We start from the raw sequence: 8,100 nt of genomic DNA, 5'->3' as shown, positions 1-8,100 counted from the left end.
TCTAGGCGCTTCAATCTGGAACTGCGCGGCTGCTACGGTCGCAGGTTAGAATCCTGCCTTGGGAATGGATGTGTGTGATGTCCCTAGGTTACTTTGGTTTAAGTAGTTCTAAGTTCTAGGGGACTGAGGGCCTCAGAAGTCCCATTGTGCTCAGAGCCAATTAGGTCTACAGAGCAACACACGATCTGTGACTCGTATACAGTGCTAAGGGCGCATATTATGAACCAAATCCATAAAATTTCGTGGCGTAGAGTCAAAAAGGTGCTGAGAGTTTCCAGGGGTATCTGCCTTTACGAAGTTCAAATAAGAGCCCGCGAAGCACCAACCATCGTTGTGTGACAATCATGACCCAACAAATTGTCCACCAAGCGCATCTAGGAATAGTTTAGTTAGTTACTTGCATATCCCATAGTTATTTTGCGCCATTTCTTCAAAAGGAATGTAACGAGCAGACCATTTTTACATATACATGCGTGTGTGCTAGGTGCTGGCCATTTAAAGATTAGTAAATAGCACACTGAGTATATTCAATAAAAGTCAGCATACGTCTCTAACGCTATTTGTTTATAAGTGAAATACCCTTAAATGTAATGGTACACTAAAGCCGTTTATTCTATATACAACTTTACACAGTTCACTAGTTTTCTATTAAATATTTTCCTGTAGAGTAAAAGGATACGCCCAGAAAATTATATTTGAAATTAGATTTCAAATCTGTTTTCATGCCTGTTCGACAGTACACATCATCACGCAAATAACATGTTTTCCATGGCTATACCCTGAACGCTTTTCTGAACCTTCAACAACTTTAGTAATGAGTAAAGATGACACTTTTTCATATGTTACAGCTGCGGAAATTAAAAATTTTCTGCAACTACGTTAAATTATTTGCGATAAATGTCATAAAAGAAGAATTCATGACGCCTAAAATGTTGAAGGAAGGTCTTCAAGATGACTTGGCTGAACTGACGATATCATCTCGCTGTTCGCATTTCTACACTTCATACTTTCGAAATGTCGTAATTGCATGCTTTTCACAACAAGATTGTCTTAGTTTGAGAAACCTAATTCCTATAAATCGATCATTATGCCCCTTGCAACACTCTAACATTGTAATGTTGCGCCCTGTTGACGAGGCGTGTTCATTTCATTTGAGGTCTCTTTACTTTCTAAATTTGGCGTAACACTTGCTTCTGTGATAAACACCTGAAAGCATACGCGTATGTCAACTACCTCCTACCTTATCCACTTACAGCTGATACTCTATTCTTCACATGTTTCACGTTTCAATTCATTAGGGCCTTTTCCTATGGGGTTGCACAGAAAAATATTGAAAAATTGTGAATTTTAAATTCCTTCTTTTCTTTCTTTATCAGGAGCCAGATAAAGTCCAAATTTTATATTCGGAGTGCAACAGAAACGACGCTAGGCTTTTGGTTAACAATCCACATTCGTGAATAATGTCCTATAAACTGATATTATAATTCGACTATATTGTGGTTTTTTATTCACTCGAAAAATAGCACTAAGTATAAAGATGCTTAAGGAAGATACCGGCCCTACGAAACATGTATCAGTTTGGCAACACAATCTTACATTCTTGTGAAATAAAATTTTAGTGGCTGTAAATTCCAATCACAAGAAAGGGTAACATTTACGTATTGCTGTTGAAGGAGAGACAGACTGAATACATTTTCACAATTTGCAGAAGAGTCATTAAACGTCTCGTCACCAACTACACTGTTGGCATCCCAGCCCATCTATCATGCTGGAATCGGGAGGCATCAGCGACGACCAGAAGAGTGCCTAGCTCACATCCAGACTTTACGTGCGAAACGGTCGGCAGAAGCTGCCGGCACTTTCCCGGCTTACAGCGAAGCGGGCTGCGTGCCTGAACTCAGGTACCAGATATATTCCAGCATTACCGAAATCGATTTCAAGAGAAGCAAAGGTGTCTTTAAAGTCTACTCACCGATAAGTTAGCGTAACTTGAAGAAACTATTGGTATGCTACAAACACATCTCTCTATCAAGGATGCTTGGCAAATAACAACACAGCTGAACAAGCTCTGATGGTCCATGTAGGCGTTTAGGAAGCTAAGGCGGAAAATAGAAAGCATAACCAAAAAGCGACTTAAATTTCGAATCAGTGCGACACCACCAAATACATCTGCTTTCTCTCTCACGAAATGTCGCGTGCAGCCCTTCGTCATCTGCGGGAATGTCCCAGCAGTCGCCGCAGAATTCAATTCCATTTCGGACACAGCACGCACATCCAATGCAGCTTGTCAGCGTGGGCGTCTGTACGTCATATACTGTACGGCCCCAGAAGCTCGTCTGTTTGCTTGCCAAGTACGTTACGGCCACAGCTCCTTTACGTTATAGCCCACGCGGTAGATTGCACCCTGAACTGACCAGCCTGGGCTGTATTCCCTCACAAGATATGTCCCAATTTGAATAATTACGTTCGCTCAGTACAGTATACAGCGTTAGTTTCTGACAAGGTGAGAGGCTGCATATGTTGACTATTCTGCGAGTAGCATCTTGACGCTTGTCACACGCTTATTTGCTGGTAACAGTGAGGCACAGGCCATTGTGAACCGACCAATCGTCGTAATTTTCATTCACTTAAGCCGTACGTGCAAATATGTAACTGCATCATTGGGAAACGGATTTCCCCAACACATAGATTAAATTCACATGTACCAGGGCACGCTGCAAAATAATGCCTCAGAATATTTTATGCGAATACTCTTGCAAATTTTTAATGAAACAAACGATATTAACATTCTTCGTCTTTATTATTCAAGTCTACAAATTTATTTCTCAACATAGTCACGCTGTTGACGAACGTATTTCTTCCCACGAGAGAACAGTTTGCTAATACCATTACTGTAGAATTTTTTACTTTCTTGTTGACGGAACCACAACCTCACCTCTCTTTGCACTGCTTCGTCACTATCAAGGTGAAGTTATTAAACGAATTCCGTAAGTTTTGGAAACATACGAAAATCGAATGGGGCCATGTCGGGAGTGTACGAAGGATGATCGATGACAATGAACCAAAGGTGTCGGTTTTTTCCAGATGTCGCAGTGCTCGTAAGTGGTCTGGCATTGTCACACTAAATGAGCGGGTGTTCCATGTGTGGAGGAACTGTTCGAATTCGAAAATCGATTATAGCACGCTGTTTCTCAAGCGCCTACGTTACGACATTACACACCGTCATGTTACTTGCTAAAATTCGGAGCCCTCTAGCGGCAGAGGACTGCAAATGTGTAAAAAGGAAGAAAAAGATGTAGAATGTTGATAACGTGTGTTCTATTTAAATGGCTTTAAGAGTTTTCATACAAAAAAATCAGAGGCATTACTTTTCAGCAAGCCTTCCTATATACTCCGCAAGACATCATGCTCTGTATGACGGAGAATATTTCGAAACAAAATTTTGACTCGCTAACCAACTCCTTCCCCCTCTGAAGAGAGAAAAGCAATGAGTGGTGACATGCGATAATCGTTATATGAGTAATACATTATTGGCCATTATAATTGCAAGACAAGCAACAATAGCAAATAGCGACATTTTAGCCATTTTGTTTGTGCATAATTATAAGGAAAATGTACTATTAAATTTTAGGTGATCTGGGAGTGTGCAGCGTATGAGGTATTAGTGGTTCAATGGTTCAATTGGCTCTGAGCACTATGGGACTTAACTTCTAAGGACATCAGTCCCCTAGATCTTAGAACTACTTAAACCTAACTAACCTAAGGACATCACACACATCCATGCCCGAGGCAGGATTCGAACCTGTGACCGTAGCGGTCGAGCGGTTCCAAACTGAAGCGCCTAGAACCGCTCGACCACCCCGGCCGGCATGTATTAGTGGCTGACGAGTGGTGACTGCCAGTATCTATTCAACCCATGAGCAGATGTTACCGTCTGCAGAACGTCGCCAAATGTCGAGCACCTTCTGTACCCAGGAAGGCCTGATGTTCATGGGCGACATGCAGTCCTGTATCACCCTGTTGAAGACAACGTCTTGGAGATCCCGAAGATAGGACAGTCTCTAGGCTTAGCGCGTCAGAAATGTAACGCACACTGTCTAAATTACAAGATAAGGTAAACACAGCTTGTTGTGTTGTGTAGCCAAAGACACCACGTACCATTGCCGCTGGTGATGGACCAGTTCGATGAAGAATTCAGTCTGGCAACGTTCGTTCTTCTCCGAATCACCACACCTTCATAGGTCTACAGTGATGCTGTGCGCAGAATAGGGGTTCCCTGAAAGACGACGTGGTTCGATTCCAGAGTCCACAGTCGTTGGGCGCACCGCTATCGGCGAGCCTCTCTCCGCTGTCGCGTCTCGGAAAGCCACAACAGAGGTCACAGAGCTGGGAATCCGTTCTGCTCCTGGCTCCTTCGTCACGTTCGTAAAGTCTTTGTTTCGCTGCAAAGTAGATCATCGCCTGACTCAAGGTGAGGGCCGTGGCTGTGCGATCCTGCAGAGCCTCTTGGCCGCTAGTTGCTTAGGACCGCTGAGACCATGCACGGCGCCGAGTATGGCTCGGTTGATTCCACCGATTCAATGTTTGCAGGGCAGTAGCGAGATCCTGAACAATGTCTTCAGCAATGTTGCGAAACTGTAAAATTTCGGCTCGACAGAGCTTGGTCCTACTACTGTCAATTCTGACATGTGCTTGTAGAAGTTTCTTCTTCTTACACGAGACATAACGCACGACGTTGTCACAAAAAAAAGTTATAAGACGATTTCTAAACGTTGAATCCTCTGCGAAACCTCTCCTTATATAAAGAAGGTTGATTTAGTTATTCCTTATAGTTTTTTTGTGAATAAGCTGAAACCTTAATGATTTACACAGCCAGGCATACCGTGCTCTTAAGTCAATTCAACTTTTGTTGTATGGCGCCTCCAGTCTGTTGCAATTTTAATGTACAACTTTTTACTTATGAACCCTACTTGTGATATAAGGTGATTGCAGCGGATCTTAACCACATTCCAGCAGAAACTTGTTCTCCCACATTGTAGTAAATGGGATTTTGCCACAAAGTCATCGATTTCTTCCAAAGAGTCAATGTACGTTCTCTGAGTGTCACTGATAAACTTTCGTAGCACCTGTATCTCAGTATCCGTCGATGATTTGTACTCTCCGCATAGAGTGAGTATCGACAAAGGGAACACGTCAGCGGTAGTCTAGCTCCCGGCGACAACTGTGGCTTGCACCCGCGCTAGACCCAGCCGCCGTAGCAAGCAGGTGAGGTGGCGTGGACCTGTGACGAGTGTTCACTGCTTTAAGAAGGGCGAGGAGTGTCAAGGAGGCGTTCGAAAACTATGTCAATAATCATTAATGCAAACATTTCTATGAATAATTTATTGAATACTGTAACTATTGTAGAAATCATTTCATCATCAAAATGACAAAATCTGTACATAATTTAGATCTGAAAATATACAATACTTCTTGTGTTACCTATTTCTGGTATTTTTGTGGTTATGTATTCTACATTTTGATTTACTGTCTGCTGCACAATCTTGAGCTACTTCATTCGAATCTTGCGGCAGTGTTTGTTTTTCTGATCCCACAACGTGGAACTTCGATCGCAAGAAACCAGTCGAAACTATCTCACGAGAGACAAACTCGCTTGCGAATACATCGCATCGCATGGCCTCGCACTGTTCAGCCCGCAGTCTAAGCGGGCACCGCACTGTTCCATTGTAAAACAAAACCCACCATTGCGGCGAGGTTTCAGCCCATAATCGCACGGCAAATCGGCAGTGCATCGCAGCGCAGGCAGTGTAAATTCAGCCTTAGGAGAAAGTTGTCAGCTTGCCATACTTCCAGCCATTAATATCACTTTTTGAAATCCGAGTCGCAATTCTGACTTCTAGTGGATGCTGTTTTGTATTCAGTAAACTGAGTGGTCCGGACTGGACGCTGAAAGTGTCCATTGAAAATGCACTCTGTAAGGTACCATTTCTGTTCAATCTACGTTTTATTTCCTTGTTTTCAGTTTTACAGCTTTCTATCACATCTGTAAATATAATGTAGCATTCAGTGAGTAAAGCAGTACTGCAGAACCCTCTCAGTTGGGAGTAAGATTTTGTACAATTTCGTACACAATGGTAAGCAGAGGTGAGCAACATAATGGTGCTGGAACTGTTGTAGGAAACCTGGACAGGAGCAGAAATGATTAGTGCGCAAGTTAACGCAATAAACAGAAAACTTACTTCAGTTGTATTTTTCCAAATGTGTGAGGACTCATTACAAACAGTGCATCAAGAAGCATAGTTCAGCACTGATACACAAACCAATGTATCCTAGCGTAGTGGTTCCAAGCGCATGTAGGCTCAGTCGCTGCCACCGGCTGACAGAGGGCGCTAATGGTACAGAGCCACTGGAGGTGTGACTCAGCGGACGTGTACCACTGGGTCCGGCAGATCCTTGGCGACCAATGTCGGCGTCAGAAGGAAACTTGCCAATCCGTTACCAACCTTGACACGCCGTAGTGGACCATATGGCGTTGCCAGTGGACGGTGGTGTGAGTCACTTTGGCTGGACATGAGAACGTGCGTTACGTCAGCAGCGAGGTGTAAATACGAGGTACAGGCTGTGCGCCATAGTAGTCAGTCGCTGATAGGATGGCTTTCGATATAGTTCTGTCGTAAGATCATGCTCTCAGGAAATTGTTAGCTTTCAGTTAATCATTATTAATTGTATCGATATTATCAGTTTATGGTGTTTTCGAAATAAATATATCACAACGACATCCCTTTTAAACATGATTCCGAATAACAGAGCTTCTCACTTAGCCACGTAGAAGCACAGGAAGTAGACTTACACTTTACAAAAAACCAACTGGCGCTGATACTACTTCTGTGAGGGACATAAACTTCGAGAGCTTCTCGGCAAAACAAATAAAAAGAATCCTATCCAAGGACGAATTGTCTTAATCTCCGCAAAACTCGGATGGAAAAGCCCGACCAGTGGTACAGTATACCACTTATTCCATCCTCTACGGACCCAATGGATAAACTGAGACATTTCTGGAGGTTTAATAAAAGTTGGAAGAGGGAGGTTCTGGAAACAGATCCGTAGATCAGTTTACCCGATTTGTAGGACACTTTAATGTGGACGTCAGGCAGAACTGGTGCAAGTATCACATACAGTCTTTGTTTTTCTGTAGGGTAGAATGAGCTTTGGAACCCAATAACAGCAGCGAGTCTGCGTGCCATCGATTTCAGAAATCCTTCGTAGATTTTCTATGGTAACAGGTGTCTATCCACCAGATCTCTAAGCACAGATCAAGTGTTTTCCGTAAATTATGTGCCAGGACCTTGGGGGTGTGGAGATACAGTCCCGCAGAGTCCCAGATGTATTCCGTCCGGTTCAGACTAGACGAACAGCGTGACCTTGACATCAACTTCATATAATTAAATGTTTCTCTGAGACATTCAAGTCTCTTTTTATTATCTACGATAATGATCGAAGCAGACGAAATGAATTAAAATTAGTGCTGCGGCCGGGACTCGAAGCCGGGTCGTCTTGCTTCCTAGGCAAAAATGCTACCACTACGCCACCACAGTACTTCTCTTCATTGTCGTGCTCCTGAAACTATTGTGACACGGTTCTGTCTTTATGACAGAGGTAGTTGTCTTGTAGGAGAAGACATCAAGCTTGAAGGGATGAAGGTGCTCCGCTATAACATTCACATAGTCCGAACAGCGTCTGTGGTGCAATGCAAGTTTCTAGCAGCACTTGCCCTGATGTTCGCGTATCCACACAAGACTCTCGACCTTGTGCAAGATACATGATTCATCCGAAAAACCGACACGTTTTCTTTGATTCGTGGTTCAGTTCCTATAGTCCGGTCTACATAGGAATGCGTATGGGTCGTCTGATGCAAAGCATCATGTTCCACAAAGTTCTGTGTGCACCAGCATTGTTACTATACCCTCAGATCTGCTACAGACCCCTGCCGAAGCTATATTACAAAGCGGGTAATCCTCCGACCTCCACACTCTATGATGACGCCATCTTAGCGCCCATTCATGTTTTTTCCATTCTTCTACCACTTGCCATAGATCCTCA

At 43.3% G+C, this 8,100-nt stretch overlaps 1 non-coding gene across 1 annotated transcript; it reads right to left on the bottom strand.

Annotated features, from left to right (window-relative positions):
- Window positions 1-7,523: 7,523 nt before the first annotated feature.
- Trnap-agg (transfer RNA proline (anticodon AGG)) lies at window positions 7,524-7,595 on the bottom strand. Its single transcript has one exon. It is a non-coding gene; the product is annotated as a tRNA-Pro (tRNA).
- Window positions 7,596-8,100: the final 505 nt, after the last annotated feature.

Source organism: Schistocerca nitens, chromosome 2 (genome assembly GCF_023898315.1).
Source record: "Schistocerca nitens isolate TAMUIC-IGC-003100 chromosome 2, iqSchNite1.1, whole genome shotgun sequence".
Taxonomy (NCBI): Eukaryota; Metazoa; Arthropoda; class Insecta; order Orthoptera; family Acrididae; genus Schistocerca; species Schistocerca nitens.
Note: the sequence above shows the minus strand (reverse complement) of the source record. Positions and strands in the feature narration are given on the sequence as shown.